This window comes from Typopeltis vanoorti, chromosome 8, assembly GCF_054136105.1.
Source record: "Typopeltis vanoorti isolate ZY-2024b chromosome 8, IOZ_Tvanoo_1.0, whole genome shotgun sequence".
Lineage (NCBI taxonomy): Eukaryota > Metazoa > Arthropoda > Arachnida > Uropygi > Thelyphonidae > Typopeltis > Typopeltis vanoorti.
The window spans coordinates 121,044,608-121,066,004 of NC_143556.1; the positions used below are offsets into that span (position 1 = coordinate 121,044,608).

Here is a 21,397-nt window from a genome sequence, read left to right on the forward strand (position 1 = left end):
AGCTAACAATGTCAAGTTCTTTCCTAATATCCTCATTTTTAATATGATATTGAAATTGATGCCATCTGTTCACGCCTCTAATCTTTCTCAGGATTCTCATATCTGTGGTCTCTAGTCTTTGGTCAAGTGTTTTACTTCTGACCCAACTCTCAGATCCATAAGTTAAAACTGGTTTGAATTCTGTCTTGTATACAGCTAATTTAGTGTTTTGACTAATTTCTTTCTTATTCCATGTAGATTTATTCAGTTGGCTTCCTATCATACCAGCTTTTGTTGATTCTGTTGTCTATTTAATTTACCATCTTCACTAAAAATCGTGCCTAAGTAGCGTAGCTGAAATGTTTTATTTGTTCTATAGGTTCTCCATTCACAATGCAGTTGATATTTTCAAATGCTTCTGTTTATTTTCATTGTCTTTGTTTTATTATTGTTGACCTTCATACCATATCTATTACAACAGTTATTCAATTTAGTCAGGGAATCTTGCAGACTTGTAGCGGATTTATTTATAAGTATAACATCATCTGCGTTATAACAAGCTTCGGAGTGAGCTTGCAGCCATCCCATGGCAGAACATATTGCAGGGGAAAGATGTTAGCAGTGCATGGGATGAAATCAGCAAGTATCTGAGGAAAGCAATATCAGATTATGTCCCCATGCTCAGGAAGACAAACAAGGTAGGTGCTAGATGGATGAGCAGTAGTATCATGCTTGATCTGCAAAAAAAGAAAATGTTATGGAGAATGTACAAGGAGAAAGGCAATCAGTACACCCATGAGCAATACAAGTTAGGAAGGTTACCAGCATAGTAAGAAAAGCTAAATCAGATTATGAGAAGACCTTAGAAAATGAGATCAAGGGTAATCCCAAAGAGTTCTTCCACTATGTGGCAAGTAAAAGGAAGAATGATTTCGGAAGGATAACTTTAATGGGTGCAGATGGTATTGAGGTGACAAATTTAAATGTAATAGTCGAGTTACTGAGTGATCACTTTTCAAAAGAGTATCACCCAAGTGAGGATATCTCTGTACCTGTAGAAATAACTAATGTGAGAATTGAAGTTAAGAAATCAGAGGTATTTAATATATTGCAAAATTTAAATGCAAACACTGCTGTAGGTTTAGGTGGAATATCAGCTTGGGTGTTGCATGAATGTGCAAAGGAATTGTCAACGTCTCTTAAGCAGTGGTGTGCCTCAGGACTCTGTGCTTGGGCCATTGTTGTTTAATTTGTTCATAAATGATATAGGAAATGGCTTGAGGGGAGATATTTAGTTGTTTGCTGATGATGCAAAGTTGGGTAGTGCAATAAAAAATCGAGTTGTTGTTGAGAGTTTGCAGGATGATTTAAATAAGCTGGCAAAATGGGCAAAAGGTAATGGATGTCAGTTCAATGTGGAAAAGTATAAAGTTATGCATTTTGGGATTAAAAGATTACTGGTTGTGTACTACATTTATGGAAAGGTACTCCAAGAGATTGATGAGGCTAGGGACTTAGGGTTGTTGGTGGATAGGGAGATGAAGTTCAATCGACACATTACCAAGGTGTCCAAGATTACACATAGGATTACGTGGTTATTGAGGAACACACTAACATCCAGAGATAAAGAGGTTATTATTCCTCTTTATAAAGCATTGATACTTCCACATTTGGATTACTGTGCTCAGGTCTGGTTGCCTGGATTCCTTGGAGATGAGGAGGTTGTGGAGAGGTATACGTGGTATTTTATGAATAAATATATTGGAATATTTTTTGGAGATTTGCGAGTTTGAAAAACTCGCAGACAAGCCACATAGCTTAGAAATATTGAAAAAATTAAGAAAAAGTTTGGTATGTTATGAATGCATAAAATATTTGTAGATCTAGTCTATTTTATCATTGACTATCATAAAGTATACACAAATATGTTATAAAAAGGTGTGAGAGCATAAACAAGAGTAAAGGTGCATTGTTAAATCATAACTTCAATTAACTGTTATTAATAATGAAGGTTTATTTTCTTGATCATGAGAATTAGTAATAATATTTTTGGTTTACAGATCAAGTGTTGATCAATTTTATTATTAACTTAACCAACTAGTTTCGCCACACTTTAACTGTTGGCATCTTCAGGGCACTTACATATAGGTTGAAACAATCTCACAATTATTAACTATAAAACTGACAAGAATAACTGTAAAAAACTCTTAGGTATGTTATGAATGCATAATATATTTGTTTTAAATTTAAAAGAGGTATACTGTGAGTAGACATATCGATGCAAAATTAATAAAATTGGAAAAAACTCACGTACAAAGTATAATAGTATCATTTTCACCTGTGTGTCACAGGCATCTTCAGTACATATTAAGCTCAAATTAAACAATAACTGACAATTCCAAAAAGTGCCACCTAAGTAGTTGGTGTAAGATAACTAAAAAGGTCAATAAATTTCCTAAAAAAAATAAAAAAATAAAATTAAAAAAAATCAATACAATAAAAAGTTAGGAAAGATTAGCTGATTTGTAAAGTACTATCTCCCATAAAGGTAAGCCGTTGGATGTAAGCCATCGGATCTGTTTAAGTTAGGAGAATGAAGTTTTTTACAGTTATTCTTGTCAGTTTTATAGTTAGACATAATTGTGAGATTGTTTCAACCTATATGTAAGTGCCCTGAAGATGCTAACAGTTAAAGTGTGGTGAACCTAGTTGGTTAAGTTAATAATAAAATTGATCAACACTTGATCTGTAAACCAAAAATATTATTTCTAGCTGTTATTAATTTGTTAAATTAATTAATTAGCATAAAATAAAAATTTTGTAATGATTCATTCATTAGTGTATAGGCTAGCCTATTGTAAAGCAATTGTATCAATTGCACTAGTCTACCATAAAGCAATCATATTGCTGCTTCTTCATTATTAATGCATGAATTGTTATACCTGTAATTAAATATGAATTTCTTTTTCATATTATCTTTTCATTTTTTATGCATAGTGCTAGTAATCCCAATAACATCTACAGTCTGATATAAGATAATACTGATGTAGGTACTGACAGACATACGATTCATATTGTAAACAGACAACGTCAAGTTAAGATATTGATAAATACAGTACAGTACTGTAAATGTATTTTCACTTCCTTATGAATTTCTTTAGTGACAGTTTCTTTTTTCTGACTTACTTTATTGTAAGAATATATACATACATACCATATAAAATACACGTTAATCGACTGTTTAGTTATCGGTAAGGCTTCCAGTCAACACTAGGCTATTAGCAGTTATGTTTTTGAGGAGTCAAAAGTTATATGCATATTTTTGAACAATGCAGAAGGTCATCGCCCCTAACCTCTGCTTTGTTCAAGGGTCAACTATATAAATTGGGAAGAGGAAACTTCCACATACATTCCTTACTCTTTGATACTGCTGCTTGTATATTCATCTTCCAAGTCAAAACAACATGGTCAGTCTATCCAACTGAGGGCAGAGATGTCATCTCAGTTATAATCAGCTCTTCTACTGTTATAACCATATCCAAAACTCTTGAACTTTGTATACCTTCTACTACATGTTGCCTAAGACATTTGTCCTTCAAAATTTCTAGAAATTCTGTTCCCTTATTATTACATGAAGGACAAATGTCTTAGACAACATGTAGTAGAAGGTATACAAAGTTCAAGAGTTTTGGACTTGGTCATAACAGCAGAAGAGCTAATTATAACTGAGATGGCATCTCTGCCCTCAGTTGGATAGAGTGACCATGTTGTTTTGACTTGGAAGATGAATATACAAGAAGCAGTATCAAACAGAAAGGAATATATTATTATTATTATTATTATTTGACACCTCCAGGGAGTCCAAAGACTCATCGAGGGTGCCAACAGCATCGAACGATTGTGCCCCTTCCAACTACTAACCGCGCTCAAACTTTCTTAACTGAGCCATTAGTAGCAGAGGCTCTACCAATCGACCAACCTTTGCTGACATGTATGTGGAATTATAAGGTGGGTGATTATAAGTCTTAGATATCAACTTGGGGCAGTTCCATGGAGGAAGGAATTGTAAGGGTGAGATGCCATTAGCACTTGGAAAATTGTGAAGAAATATTTATCAGCTACAATTGCAAGCTGTATTCCACAAGTGAAAAACAGGACACAATTTGTTTTTAGTGGATGACAAAAAATATCAAACAGGAATTGTAAGTAAAAAAAGAGGTAATGGAAAAGATATAAGGAGAGTGGTGGAGAGCAGATGGATAAAGAATATAAGACTCAATCTAAGAGAGTGACTAGTATTTCATGGAAAGTAAAACTGGAATATGAGAAGAGATTGGCCCTGAGATCCAAAGTAAACGCTAAGGAATTTTTTTACTATGTGGTCAGTAGGAGGAGAAATGATTGTGGAAGAATGACATCAGGATCAAAATGGGAATAGAGTGACTAATGCAGAGGACATTGTGGAGTTGCTCAATTAACACGTTATTGAAGTATTTCCTCGAGAATTAGGTTTTAATACGAGAGAGAGAGATAGCACAGTTGCAAGGTTTAGAAGTGCAAGAAGAGTGTGTGTGTGTGTGTGTGTGTGTGTGTGTGTTTCAAATACTGAGTACTCTGGATGTCAATAAAGTAATGGGACTGGATTGAATTTTTGCTGCATGAATATGCTAAAGAACTGACAGTTCTATTGACTTTGCTTTTCAATGAAAGTCTGGCTAAGGGAAAAGAACCCAAGGAGTGGAACGAGGGTACGATAGTGCTGTTGCATAAGGGGTAGCGGACTGGAAGTGTCAAATTAGAAACCAGTTTGTGTTTCAGCAATAGTTGTTAAATCTTTGAGTAATTGGTGAGGGACTATATATAGCAGAGCAGATGAGGTAATGTAATTCTCATTTCTGAGAGTCAACATGGATATGTTAAGGGGCACGCTTGCTTTAGTAATATGATTGCCTTTTATAATAAAGTGACAGGAGCAGCTGATGAGGGAAATGCATATTCTGCCATTTTTTTTTTTTTTTTTGCAAAGGTATTTGACAGGGTTCCACATGATAAGGTGATATCTAAGTTGCAGCACGTGGGTTTAGATGTTGGGTTAGTCAACTGGATTCAGGATCGGCTATCTTATAGGTATCAGAGAGTTGTGTATGGTGGGGCAATATCAAGGAGGCAGAAGGTTACAAGTGGGGTCCCACAGGGTTCAGTACTGGGGCCCTGTATTGTTTAACTGTTATATCAATGACATTGTCAGTGGATTGCAGGGGGACATTGTTGTTTGCAGATGATGTGAAACTAGGAAGGGTTATTAGTAGTAGTCCAGATGAGGCAGCCATGCAAGAGGATTTGAATAAACTGGACAGATGGGAAAATGAAGGGGGTTCTCAGTTTAATGCAGCAAAATTTAAACTCTTGAAGTTTGGGATACATCGATGGGAGGTTGCCAGGGGCGAATGCTGGTGTTGAAATTCGTGCTTGCTCTTGTTATCATTCAGGGAGTGAGAGGTGTGATTGAAGTCTAATTAGTGGAATAATGAATTACTGACCATTTAAAACTATATATTTAGAAATTTATATACATTTAATCATACAAATACAACATTTATTTTACAAATGATATTCTATCTTTTTTAATTTAGCTACTTGAATACAAATTCAACCCTACGGTTTTCTTTATGAACTGGTCAATAACATCGTCATGTTATTGAATTAAGTTGGTTGTAACTTAATTTTACCAAACAACATGCACACTTGTAAAGGCTGGCTGAAGCTCACTGCCTAGAGCTACGTTGACTGCGTATGGCCTGTGTTTAAGCAACAGAGTGAGACGACATGAAATGGTTCTGCTCGTATGAAATCACAGTGCTGTGAGGACGTGGAAGCTCATACAACCGAGCAAGCCAAGGTAGCTTTGACTAGATGAGCAAGCATCGGCCTTCGATACACAATGCAAAGCTCAGTTATAGCCGTGCAAGCTTAAGACTTCTTCTGTCTACAAAAATAAAAGCCTAAATGGAATGCTTATAAATGCATGCATATTAATAAATAAATATTACTTCTTTCTCAATTAATGAGCTTGCACAGCAAGCTTAGTAAGCATGGAGAATTCGCCCCTGGAGGCTGCATATTCTGTTGGAGCAGTACTGGAGGTAGTAGGGAAGGCAAGAGATTGGTGGGAATGATTGATAGAAACCTGAAATTCAGGGAACATATTGCATTGGTGGTGAAGGTAACATAGAGGATTGCTGCAACACTGAGAAGGGCACTGTCCTGCAGGGATAAAAGAGTTGTCATTCTATTGTCCCATCATATGTGTGAAAAGATGTCTAGGGAATTAGAGAATAATAGAGATCTGCAAGTTGTCCAAATGTGTCAGGCAGACTGCAAATAAGACAATACAAAAGAACAAACAGGTAGATTACATTATGGAAAATTATGGAGACAACTACCATAGCATTTTTCGTCAGGATAGGAGGGGAAAGCGTGGTGGTGGGGTACTGCTTATGATAAGTGATGACCTATGTCCTCTAAGATTGGAGGCTTTGGAAGGAAGTGAGACCAATGATTTTGAGAGCGTACGGTGTGAGGTAGAGGTAGGCAAGACAGGATATTTAGTGGGGTGTTGCTACAGACCAAGGAGCACGGAGGATGGGGACCAGAAGATGTTTAGACAGCTAAGTTTGGCAAGTGCAAGAAGAATGATTGTTATGGGAGATTTTAACTACAGTAATATAAATTGGAGAGAGGAAGATGCATGTAGCAATAGGGGAATGGAATTTCTAGAATTCTTGAGGGACAAATGTCTTAGGCAATATGAAACAGAGGGAACAAGAGGTTCAAGAGTTTTGGATTTGGTTATAGCATCAGAAGAGTTGATAATAACTGAGTTGACATCTCTCCCACCAGTTGAAGAGAGTGAGCTTATGGTTTTGACTTTGAAAATGAATAGACATGCAGGAGTATCAAAGAGATGGGAACTTATGTGGAATTATAATGCAGGTGATTATAATAGTCTTAGACATCAACTTTGGGAAGTTTCATGGAGGGAGGAATTGGAAGGCCAGGATATCATTAGTGCGTGGGAAATTGTGAAATAATATTTGTTAGCAGCAATGGTAAGTTGTATACCACGAGTGAAGAAGAGGACACAATTTGGAGTAAAGTGGATGACAAACAATATTAAACAGGAATTTCATGCGAAAAAGAGGCTATGGAAGAGATATAAGGAGACAGGTGAAGAGAAGATGCATGAAGAATACAAGACACAGGACAGAAGATTGACTAGTGTGGTAAGGAAAGTGAAACTAAATATGAGAGGAGATAGGCCCTAAGATCCAAAGAAAATCCTAGGGAATTTTTTAGTTATGTGGCCAGTAGGAGGAGAAATGATTGTGGAAGAATGATATTGTGGGTAAAAATGGGAATAGAGTGACTGATGCAGAGGACATAGTGGAATTGTTCAGTGAACACTTTATTAGAATATTTCATCCTAGAGGAATCAGTTTTAATGCTAGAGGGATAGGGCTGGTTCGAGGTTTAGATGTACAGGAGGAGAATTTGTTTCAGATACTGAGTACTCTGGATGTTAGTAAAGCTGTGGGACTGGATGGTATTTCACCTCGAGTTTTGAGAGAATGTGCTAGGGAACTGACAGTGCCTTTAACCTGGCTTTTCAATGAAAGTCTGGCTTTGGCAAAGGTGCCAAGGGAATGGAAGGAAGGTAAGATAGTGCCATTGCATAATGGTAACAGACTGGAAGTGTCTAATTATAGGCCAGTCTGTGTGTCATCAGTAGTTGTTAAGATCTTGGAGAAAGTAGTGAGGGATCGTATACAGCATTGGGCAGATGAGGGTAATGTTATCTGTGAGAGTCAACATGGATTTGTGAAAGGGCGCTCTTCTTTTAGCAATGTGCTAGCCTTTTATAATAAAGTTACAAGAACATTAGATGAGGGAAAGGCATATACTGCAATTTTCTTAGACTTAGCGAAGGCATTTGACAGGGTGCCACATGATAAGCTGATATTTAAGTGCAGCACATGGGTCTGGATGTCAGATTGGTCAACTGGATTCAGGATTGGCTGTCTGATAGGTATCAGAGAGTTGTGTGTGGTTGAGCAGTTTCAAGGAGGCAAAGAGTTTCAAGTGCGGTCCCACAGGGCTCAGTGGTAGGACCTATATTGTTTAACCTTTATATCAATGACATTGCCAGTGGATTGCAAGGGGATATTCAGTTGTTTTCGGATGATGCAATGCTGGGAAGGATTATTAGTAATAGTGCTGATGTGGTAGCCCTGCAAGAGGATTTAAATAAGCTAGATCGATGGGCAAATGAATGGGGATGTCAGTTAACGCAGCAAAATGTAAGGTCTTTAGGTTTGGGAAACATCGATGGGATGCTGCATACTCTATGGGAGGAGTTATACTGGAGGAAGTAGGGGGAGATGTGATCTGGGGTTGATGATTGATAGAAACCTGAAGTTTAGGGGACATATTGCAAAGGTGGTAAAGGTAACGCATAGGATTGCTGCAATTATGAGAAGGACACTGACCTGCAGAGATAAGAGGGTTATCATTCCATTGTATAAGTCTCTGATCAGACCACACTTGGACTATTTTCTCAGATTTGGTCCGCAGGATTTGAAGGGGATAAATTAACTGTGGAAAGGATACAAAGACAGATGACAAAGATGGTTTCAGGACTGTACAAGGATAGTTATGAGGATCGGCTGATGGAATGTGGACTGCAGAGTTTGGTGGATAGAAGAAGGAGAGGTGATATGATTGAGACTTTTAAACTGTTGAGAGGTGGTTACAGGGTTGAGACTGGGGAGTTCTTTTGCTTGGTTGAACAGCAGGAAGAAGTGATGACAAGAGGCCATCTCTCGAAGTTATGAAAGGAAATTGTGAGCAAGAGAGTAAGGAGTGATTTCTTTGCGTGGAGGGTGGTTGAACCGTGGAATGCATTGCCTGATGGAGTGGTGGGAGCGAGAACGGTCAATGAGTTTAAAGAGTTTTATGATGGACTTTGTGTTTCTCGGGGGGACCTCCCCTCGATTAGTCATGACAGACTTTATGTTCTTAGGAAGGACCTCACACGATGAGTGTTTTGACTGCATGGAGGCCTGAATAATAATAATAATAATAATAATAATAATAAAAATGAACACTCGATGTTTCGACCTTCATATCAAGGTCATATGTGTGAAACTGCACTACAATCAAGTTGTCAAGCTGCACTACAATCTACATTACATTACACTACATTACAATCTGCACTACAGTAACATGATCACTGTCACAAACCTCCAGTTTGTGATAGTGATCATGCAGTACTATCTTTGGAAGTGACTAGGTTTATGAATGTTCCAATCAGAAAAGGTTACATGCTGAACTACAAAGCTGGAAATTATGACCAACTGAGGAGTATACTGAGTTTAGTGGAATGGAGTTAGTTACTTGATGGAATGAATATCAAAAATTCATGGGAAGCATTTAAACAACACTGGAATGATGTGTTGTCAGAATGTGCCCCAAGAGTTAGAAGAATAAATGGAGTAGGAGTCAAATAGATGCGTAATCGTATTAAGCAAGAGATTCGAAAGATAAGAACCAGGGGTGGCTCGTGCACAGGCACTGTGGAACTGCAGCACTCCCAATTTTTCTCGATATATAAATATATTTATTAATTTATTTATATTTACTTGTAATATTTTATCCTCAACAATCCTATACAGTTCTCTTATATATTTTTATTTATTTATTATACATTTATTCTTTTTATACACTTATAGTGTGTAAAAAAAAAATAAAAATCCATCTTGTAGCAAATGACGCTAGCGACACTGTGTTTTCCACATTGTCATATACATGTCATAGTGAGATGCGAGCTATTAGCATAATGCGGCACTGTCCGTTGCCCGGTTCCACTGTTGTTTATATGCAGTTTTCGCCAGTAGTAGAGAGTTCGTAGTGCTTATCGTGTTTACTCCGTCTCTTTAAATATTTGGACATTACAATTAAAAGGCATAACATTTGTTATAGTAATTTTTAAGTAATTTTGAATTATACTAAACTGTATAATTTTATTGATAATAAACAATATTTTTTCATGTTTAATTTTTTTTTAAATTTTTACCATAATTTTGATATTTTATCCAAACACGTATACACTCCATATACACTTACAGTGTGTATGTATATTTTGAAAGTTGCAGCACCCCCACGATTTCATGCCATGAGCGTCCACTGATAAGGACGATGTGGAAGGAATACCGTGTACATAAGGATGACGTCCGTTATGAACGTTATAAGCAGCAGGCTAGAATAGTCACAAATGTTGTATGGAAAGCAAAGTCTGAGTATGAAAAGAAACCGACTCTGAATGCTAAAGACAATCCACAAGAATTCATTTGATATGCTGCATGTAAAAGAACGAATGAATATGAAAGAATGACTCGTTTAAATCCTAATGGCATAAAGGTTACAGATGCAGAAGAGGTTGCTTAATTAATGAGTGCCCATTTTGCTAAAAGCTGTCAACCTGGTGTAAGCAACATTGAGCTCACTGTTACCTCTTCACTTGATGAAGAAATGCAGGTGTATGAGGACTAGGTATTAGAGCTGTTGCACAAATTGAATAAGAATTCAGCATTAGGGACTGATGGGATATCAGCACGTGTGCTAAAAGAGTGTTCAGCTGAACTGGTCATTCCTTTGACCAGGCTGTTTAATATGAGTTTGAGAACAGGGAAGATTTCCCAGGAATGGAAGGAATATATGGTAATTCTATTGCACAAGGGTGGTCCAAAGACAATGTATCCAACTATCAACTGATTAGTATCTCAGGAGTGATGGTGAAGATTTTGAAAAAATTGGTTAGGGCTTGCATTGATAAATGGGTTGACTGTGAATCACTACTTTGAATGAACAACATGGGTTTATTAGGGGAAGGTCATGCTTTAGCAACTTGATCACCTTCTGTTACAATGTTACCATTGAACTGGACAAGAGGAATTGATACACCATGATATTTTTGGATTTTGCTAAGGCGTTTGACAGAATACAGCACGGTAGACGCTTGCATAACTTGGAGAAAATGGGTTTGGGTTATGGAATATTAGCATGAATAAGAGGATGGTGGCTGACTGACAGATATCAAAAAGTGGTATACGGGGGATGTGAGTCTGCAAGATTTAAGGTAACTGGTGGTGTACCACAAGGATCAGTGCTTGGTCCACTGTTATTCAATCTGTACCTTAATGATATTGGGAAGGATTTGACAAGCGACATACAGATATTTGCTGATGATACAAAGATAGATAGGGTAATCAGGAATGCTAATATGCAGTCTTTGTAGAATGATTTGAATTGGCTGGAATTGTAGGCATGGGAAAATGGGTGTCAGTTGAATGTCAGTAAATGTAAAGTCATTCACTTCAGCGTGATTAGATATCTAATGTCGTATTATATTGGTGGGATTAGGCTAGAAGAAACTGTGAGTCTAGGGATCTTGGAGTGATAATAGATAGGAAGTTGAAATTAAGGGGTCATGTCGCAAAGATTGCAAATGCAATTCAAAAGATGATTGCAATGCTGAAATGAATGCTGACATGTAAAGATAAGGATGTTATTTTGCCTCTTTACAAGGGCTTGAGAAGACCTCACTTGGACTATTGTGCACAGGTCTGGTCTTCTGGTTTCCGTTGTGATTCTAATATGTTGGAGAGAGTACAAAGGAGATTGTTAAAAATGATATCAGGATTGTGGAATACTGAGTATGAAGACAGATTGAGAATTTTTAGACTGCAGACAGGAGAAAGGAGAAAGAGGGGAGATATGATTGAGACTTGCAAACTTGTGAAAGGATCATACAGGATTTCAATTGATGAAATTTTTCAATTTATGGAGAGTTGAGATAAATGAGAGGGCATCCTTGGGAGCTGAGAATGAACGCCGCTAAGAAGGGGGGGGGGGTAGGACTAGATTTTTCTCTCATACAATGGTGCGTGATTGGAATGGATTGCCATTGGATGTTGTTGAGTACAAGCAGTGTGAATGAATTCAAGTATGATAGCTGTTGTGTGTAGTGTGTGGCCTCCCTTGATGAGTTTGATTTCTTGGAGGTCTCTCTTAATAATAATAATAATAATTGTATAAAGTCCTGATCAGACTGCACTTGGACCATTGTTCTCGAATTTGGTCCCTAAGTTTTGAAGGGGATAAATTAACTGTGGAAAGGGTACAGAGGCAAATAATAAACATAGTTTCAGGATTGTACAATGTTAATTATGAGTACAGGCTGAGGGAATGTGTTCTGCAGAGTTTTGTAGAAAGGAGAAGGAGGGTTGATGTGATATGATATGTCTTGGACTTTTAAGCTGTTGAGAGGTAGTTATAGGGTTGACACTTTGGAGTTCTTTTGCTTGGTGGAACAAGGGGAAGGAGTGAGTACAATAGAATTAACTTCAGCAATACTCGTGATAATTCTACCTAATTTTTTAATCTCAGCAAACATTTGGAGATCCCCATTCAATTCACATGAAATATCATTAACAAATAAGCTGAACAGTAGGGACCCAAGAACAGAACCCTGAGTCACACCATTGCTGACTTTCCTTCTCTGAGATATTGCTTTATATATGCACAACTTACTAGTATTATTCAGAAAACCCAATCTTCAATCTATCTAATCAAATGCTTTTGCAAAGCCGATGAAAGTCGCTGTTTATGAATCTTGCTTTTCCAACACATTTGTCACTTTATCGTAAAATGTAAGCAGATTCTTAAAGCAAGACCTGCCTATTTGCCAGCAAAGGTTGGTCTATTGGTAGAGCCTCTGCTACTAATGGCTTGCAAATAGTTAAGCAAGTTTGAGCATCGTTAGTAGTTGGAAGGGATCAATCATTCGATGCTGTTGGCACACTCTCCCTCGATGAGTCTTTGGACTCCCTGGAGGTGTCACATAATAATAATAATAATAATAATAATAATAATAATAATAATAAATCCATGCTGACCATCATAGAGAATCTTATGTCCATCAACCAGTATTCTATTCCTAGGTAATTTTTCCAACACTTTGAACCACAACTGGAGATGAAGATGTATTATTTTGCCTTCTTTCTACTGCTTAGGAATCTTCCCTATTAGAAGACTTTCATTAAATAACCAGGTTAAGGGAATGACTAACTCTTTTCTACATTCCTTAAAAATACATATATGTCATCCATTCCCATAGCCTTGTTACCATCTAACCTAACCAACACTTGATACACCTCTGATTCTTTAATTCTCCTAATCATGGCCGCCCTTCTATATGTTGCACAGTATCATTCAAACCACTATGATATACACTGATACATTGATGAAGTGGTTATTAAACAGACAAATCAATCTTCAGAACAATTTACAGACAAAATATACTGTTTTTGGTGATATTGGGTGGTATTTGACATTGATGGTAGTGTTGTAGTAGATGAATTGAGTAGTAACGGAGAGAATGAGATGTATTTAGTGAGGCAGAGTAGAGTGCTCTCCTGTGATGAGTCCTTGGGCTCCCAAGAGACGTCACTTAATAATAATAATAATTCCACTATATCATTTACTGTAGCTACTCTGCTACCATAACTGTTCACCAGTGTCAACCTGCCATAATTATTTTATTAGATTTGACTTTGTCTTTGACCTGACTCGCCAATCTTCTCTAATATTATACTTTTTCTTTTTTTAACCATGCTTGTCACTTTTCTGGCTTATAGTTTATATTCTTCATGCATCTGTTCACTATTAACTGCCTTGTACATCCTCCTCCATAACAGCTTCTTTTGTAACACTGTGTGTTTGATTTCACTGTTCATCCATGTCACTTCTATTTTATTTATTCACTATGATATACTCTTGGTATGCAGTTATGTATTACATGTGTTAGATACTGGTTATCATTTCCCATGCACTGCCAGTATCTATTCTGTTCAATTCATCAACCCAATATACTAGTTCACTTTGGAGCTCCTCATAATCACTCACCTTATACTTCCACATGTAAACCTTCTTGGTAACAACTATTTTCCTGTTTGACTGCTTTCAGGACTAATACCTCATGATCCCTCTCACCAGCAGGTGTCAGTTGATACATCATTCACAAACTCAAGTGAACACTGCTAATGTGTGAAGAGGGGTGCAATGTGAGGACTAATACCTCATGATCCCTCTCACCAGCAGGTGTCAGTTGATACATCATTCACAAACTCAAGTGAACACTGCTAATGTGTGAAGAGGGGTGCAATGTGATGCGAGCTGTTAATAAAAAAAGGTTAAGTATTAGTCATAAGGAATGGTATTCTTTGTTTTTATTTCATGAAAATGCTAGGTTTAAGTTTTCACTATTCAAATTGACAAGTTTTTGGTATAATCGTGTGGTATTTTATTAGATTTTACTGTCTCAGTTTTGTCTTCATCTTTATCACTTATATTCAACACGGTGGCTACCAGTTTTGTTGCTGCACCTATTCCCCCACCACCACCACCACCACCACCACCATTTAAAGACTACATTATTGATAATATAGTTGATGATAATGTAATTTCTATCCTTGTGGTATGTCCACATTATGTTGTTTAGAAATGTGGCAGTTGTGATATGGGAATATGTATGTGTGCATGAAATGTATGTGGTGGCAGATTCTGGGAGACATATGTGTCTTAATCTCAGTTCCAAAGAACAATAGTGTGCTTTGGAACTGAGTTTGGAATTGGTTTCCGTTGTGATCTCCTGTTTTCTGTGTTCCGATAGTGCAAAGAGTGCAAAGGAGAGTGTTAAAAATGATATCAGGATTGTGGAATACTGATCATGAAAACAGATTGAGAATTTGTAGACTGCAGACTAGCAAACAGGAGAAAGAGGGGGGGTGATGTGATTGAGAATACAAACTTCTGAAAGTGTCATACAGAATTTCAGTTGATGGAATTTTCGTTTTATGGAGGGTGGAGAACAGACAAGAGGGCATGCTTGGAAACTAAGAATGAATGCTTCTAAAAAGAGTAGGTAGGGCTAGATTTTTCTCTCATATGGTGGTTCTTGATTGGAATGGATTGCCATTGGATATTGTGTGTGCAAGGAGTGTGAATGAATTCAAGTCCAAGTATGATTTCTGGTAATCAAAGATGCTCAGAAATTATAATTTTGGTTTTATCCTTTATCCAAGCATAAGCAAACAAAATTTGTGTGGTAAGTCACTTCACGACTGGGCTACTTGTATATAGAGATACTTTAACATCGGAGATCCAATCTGTGACATCTGCCCTCCTTCCCTTCATATTTGGAACTGATTATATAATGTATTGGGCATTCCATTACCTAAAACAGAAAAGGTTATTTTTTTGCAGTACCTACCCCCTGTCAATGGGAAGAGAATTTTGATCTCTATAATTGATGAATTACAATACCATTTATGGAAGGTTAGAAATAAACGTGGATTTTACAACCATCAATACGACATCCAAATGCTTTATAAAATTGTATTGTGGAAATTTTATTGTTCAGTCATATGATTTTGTATTTAGAAAGAAGCATTGTAGGAGATATCAAATTTTTGACTAGATGGTGTAGACCACCCACATTATGCAATATTCACCAGGGGATGATAAAATTCTGTCTATTCTTGCTGTGAGAGGTTTTTTAAATAGTTCTATTCTCTTAATCTAATGTGGTCCTATAGTCAATTGCAGGGATGACTAGAGAGTAATCCCAGGCAGAGAAGACCAACTCAAGGTGGTTAGTGCTTCAGTTTCAATTGGTCCTTTGGTTGTTCATCTATATGAGATGGTGAAAAAGGAAAACTGATAGCCTTTGGCTATATGACTGAGGCCTTTTCTCTCTCTCTCATACTATCTATCTGTCTTTTCTTTCTCCAAATACTATCAGGCTCTCTTTCACCCCTATACTAACAACTCTAGGCCTATGATAAGCATCTGTTTACTTTTTCATCTCAATAAACGTCAAAACTGGTCTGGATAGTGGTTCTTCCCATAATGCATAACATTATACATGTCCATAAGGATGTGTGTGTTGCATTATGGGATACTAAGGCAATTGATGCAAAGTCATTAGCCTCTATATACAGTAGCCCAATCATGAAGTGACTGCAAACAGTCACTTTGTTCTTTACACTTGAGTGAATGATTAAAGCAAGAATATGATTTCTTTTCATCTTTAATTTATCGTATAACCAAGTGAAAAAACTTTCGACAAATATGATAGCTGATGCATGTAGTATGTGGCCTCCCTCGATCAGTCCCTCACTCCGTGGAGGTCTCTCTTAATAACAATAATAATAATATTCATTATTTCTGGTATTCCATGGTTTTTGTATATTTTCACTTTTCACGAGTATTTTTATTTAAAATTTGCATTTTTTACCATAACTAAAAATTCACACATATACCACAGTAATTAAATTTTAATAATATGTAGATATTTCTTCTTAAGTATCATAAAACATCATCAGTACAATTATTACAAACAATACTAGAATTACATTCAAAGGAACAGTTAGTGCACAAGCTTACATTGTAATCCCTCTATGCGTACAGTAGTGTGCTTAAGGACTAACAAAAAATTGGTTGTAAATTAAAATTAAATTAACATATATCTGATAAATTTATTTTATACAATTGAGGATAATTTCCCAGACATTTGGGATAGTGAGTCAGTCATTATGGTTAAGATTGGTTCTGTGATGTAAGCAGTGGTGAGCTATGGAAATTTTAACAAAGGGTTAAAACAAAGGTAGCATCATATACAGCTTGTGTACAAATTCCAATCAAAAAGTATGAGAGGACAATCACCCTCTAAAGGCTATCATTTTTAAACAAATATTTCATGATCTAAACATGAAATATTTGCACACATTCAACTGTATTAATTTATCTTAAATAAGAAAAACATTTTTAATTATCAAAATATAATAAGAATGAAAGCTTTTATAATCTTTTTATAAAACATTTGATTGGTTACTGGTTTTACCATGCGATTGGCTATCAGAAGGAGTAAGGATAATAGTGCATGCACTTATTTTGTTTTCAAACTTGGGCGCAGAGAGCCTGTGTAGCTCAGTAGAAGTGACGTTTGCACTTTACGGTGCTTGACCACACGAAGAAAGGATTTGGTGGTTCATATCTAGTCACTGAGTAGAGGAAATTTTTCTAAGCCTTTTTTCGACTGGTTCCCGAGTCAGTCGATGTCTGGCATGGGCTAGCGGGTTTTTTCTCCGGAAACTCTGGTTTTTCCTCCCGTAAACTTAAGAAAATCGACCGTCGAACCCACACTATTTTTAGACATTAAAAATATTGTGTTAGGGTTAGGGACCACGATATGGCGGCACTAGCTTGCTGCCTTCTTCACTATGTACTGATGAATCAGTGATAGCCTTGGGCCAGCTATCTCTCTGATTGGCTACCAGTGGAGATTGAACTGCCCACTCAGTCTCCAAAAGTTAGATAGGGTAAACGGCCCACCTACTCCCTATACAGGAACAAATAGGCATTAGCTGATTATTATTATTATATATATTTTTTAACTTGGGCGCATTTGTTATAGAGGAGTTGAAACAATAATTCCAAATAATCTATACACTGCTGCATAGACTAATTTTTGTTAGGTTACCGTATGAGTTTGTCGCTTAATATGTTTAAAAAAAAAATTATTTTTTTGAAAAAATAAAAAAGTAAACAAGAAGAAGAACAAGAGGCTCACATATTTGAGATTAAAAATTTAACAAAGGGCTCACGCGAGTCCCCACGAGCCCCTTATAGCTCACCACTGGATGTTAAGGCTTCAACACTTTCTTTATATAAACGCTGATGTTTATATATCTATGTGGCAGCCTGGTGTTTTCCATTGGATCCTATGGTTTGGGTTTTCAACTCCATTTTGATTGAGGCCAGATTTGTGTGGTTTGATCAGGCTGCTACATACCTTATATAAACATGAGTGCTTATATAAAGAAAGTACTGAAGCTGTAGATCACAGACCCAATCTTAACCGTAATGACTGTCTCACTACCCTAAAATTATGGGAAATTATTATCCTTAATTGTATATGAGGATGATCTGAAAAGTTCTCGGCCTAACAATGAAAAAATGAATTTATAATTTCAAAATTATTTTTATTTTTCAACATAATCTCCCTTAACACTAATACATTTCTTCCAGCCATGCTCTAGCACCATTATCCTGTCCTTGCAGTGGTTCTCTGTAAGATCTGCAAAATACCCCTCTACAGCTGCAATCGCCTCTTGATTCGAAGAAAAACATTGACCACCGTGGAAGAGTTTTAGTTTTGGGAAGAGATAAAATAAATTTATCACATATATGTTAATTTAATTTTAATTTACAACCAAATTTTGTTAGTTCTCAAACACACTACTGTATGCATAGATGGATTCCAATTTTAGCATGTGCACTGTTCCTTTGAATATAATTCCTAATATTGTTTGTAATAAATGTACTGATGATGTCTTAAGATATTTAAGATGAAATATCTACATATTATTATAATTTAATTACTGGGGTATAGATGTGAATTTTTTGTTATGGATACCCCACAGGTTTCACTATATAATAGAGCATTTTTAACCAGCCTTCAAACATATATCAACCCCAGTAGAAATCATCAAATTCCATAGGTTTTTGGTTTCCAGAAGTGTTAATACCACAAAAGAAGGCTAATGATGCCTTGTTCTTATTAATGCCTTTTTTCCAATATTTATAATTTAAAGTAATTGTTATCTGAAACAGTTAACTATTATAGGGAACTTCACTCCAATAACTGCTTTTTTATCATTTCATGTTCTTCATTGTGATAATTAGGGAATTTTTATTCATCACCATATGTTCATTGGGCATCCACAGATGTCATATGGTCACTCCGATGCTCGGTGATGTGCCACTCCAAGCATCACCATGTAGTCCTGTTCTGTGCTTTTCTGGAGGCTTCAACTCTCTGAAGATCAGTCACTCCACACACCAACCATTTATCTCACTGACGGTCTATTCTTTCCTCATTTTCCAGGAACTTTACCTTGTATTACTGTTCTGAGTAGTCCTCCTTCCATCCTTTCAGTGTGTCCAAAATATTTTAACTTTTTTCTGTCAATATCCTTAACAAGCCTTAAAGTTCTGCTGAACTTTTCTAACACCCATTCATTTGTGCACCTTTCGATATGATATTTTCAACAGATAAACACCACATCTCAAAAGTAGCTATTGTTTTCTTATCTGACTTCTTTAGGTTCCAAGTCTCATATCCATAAGTCGCTTTTGGAAAAACAACTGCATCTAAAATCCCTCATTCCCATGGTGATAGATCCATCTTTCCAGATTTTAGACAAGTCTCTGACTATTGTTTTAGCCATTTCTAATCTTCTTCCGATGTCTTCTGAACAGTAATTCAGCTCTCCACACTTGTTGACTTCCTCAATTCTTTCTCCGTTAAGGTATGCCGTATATTATCACGTATAATGCGAACTAGAAATTTTGTTTAAAAAAATAGCCCTAAATGCCATGTCCACATATAATGCAGTCTGTTAATCTTGATCCATAACATTATAAATAATACAATACGAATTAACAAAATAAATATTTATTTTAGAACAAAATGTCAAAATACAATACGAATTAACGAAAGAAATATTTATTTTAAAACAAAATGTCAAAATCCTTTAAATTCTTCATCATCTTTTGAGTCATCAAACATTTCAATTATAAATTCATCTGTAAGGATAGCATCATCAGTGTAGCAGTTGTCGTCATCGTCTTCATGTTCTCCAATTTGTTGTGCATCATCCTCGCTTTCGTATATGACATGATCTTCGGATCCATCCATTGAAATACTTATTCCACATTTAAGAAATGAGTGTTGAATCATTTCAGATGGTATCGAATCCCATGCTTCTTTAACTCAGCTGGTGACTTCTTAGGCTTCTGAAAATTCCCACTCTTTGTCATCTTCACCAAACCAGATGACATCCATTCTCTCCATTTTTCATGTAAGTGATCTTTAAATGGCTTATTAAAGCTGACATCAAGCGGCTGCAAAATGGAAGTTAGACCACCCAGTATGACTGCTAGGTCTGTACGTAGCTCATGTGCTTTCTCTTTGCTTGCCTCCTTTAAATGCGGCTGGAACATATCCCAGACTAGCATGCTTTGTTGACGTAACAAGCTACCTGGACGTATGTTCCATACTTGATCCAGCCACAATTGTACACCTTCTTCATCCATCCAACCTTTTTGATTGGTGCGAAAAATTACACCTGGTGGAAATTTCATATGCTTCAGAATTTTCTTCCTTTTAAATATCACTGTTGGCTTTAATTTGGTTCCGTCTGCCATGCATGCTAGAACAACGGTAAAATGCGTTTTTTCATGTCCTGTTGTTTTTATGAAGACACCCTTTTCACCAACTGAGTTTACTGTTCGATTTCCAGGCATATCAAAGAACATGGGCATCTCATCCATATTGCCAATTTGGGAAAGTTCATATCCGTGACACTTCCGTAATTTTATGATAAATTTATGGAAGGACTGCACTTTTTCTTCAAGCTGCTTTGGTAACTTCTGCGCAATTTTTGTTTGGTGTCGTAATGTTAATGCTTGGCGTTCCATAAATCTGTTGCACCACCCAGGTGAAGCAAGAAAAGATGAAATACCTGGTGTGTCCTTGAATTTACCATTCTTGAGTTGTAGAGCTCGAAAACGAATTGCATTTCTTGTTACTATAATGCCATCTTGTCGTTGCATCAAAATCCATTCATTTAGCTCTTCTTTGAGTTCTGGAAAGGATGTTACATCTCCACGACGGGCACGTTTCGTTTTGGGGATTTTTTCAAGACTGTCTTTTTGCTTACGCCAAAGTCTAATATTACTCTCTGCTACACCAAATTCTCTCATAGCAACACTGTTATTATGTTCTTCTGCAAACTGCACGACACGCAATTTAAATCCTGCTTCAAAAGATGAATGTTTACATTTCTGTTGGCTCATTTTCAGGCTAGGTTTGTTTAAAAATATTATTTAAAATGAACTGTGGTTTAACCGATATACCTAACTGTGTTCTATCATTCGGCAACGGAGAGCGCATGTGCAGATATGATGCGCGCTCAGTCACCGAATGCAAGTGGGTCAAGTAGATTTAGTTGCATAGGTAGTATATATTGTGTGTGCAAGTCTAATAAGATGTTATATATTTTTTAGGATCCACATATAATGCGAACCCCTAATTTTAAGTAGTATTTTTTTACCATAAATTTTTCGCATTACATGCGATAATATACGGTACTTGTTTATCAAGAGCTTCTCTGTTTTTATTTTCTTTGAGAACCATAATCTTTATCTTGCTAGGATTGAGTTGAAGTCCTTTAAT

The 21,397-nt window shown here is 36.5% G+C and overlaps 1 protein-coding gene across 1 annotated transcript in view; it reads left to right on the plus strand.

Annotated features, from left to right (window-relative positions):
* Positions 1 to 21,397, plus strand: part of Cubn (Cubilin) — a 2,223,842-nt gene that overhangs the window by 401,267 nt on the left and 1,801,178 nt on the right. The gene's annotated exons all lie outside the window — the stretch shown is intronic.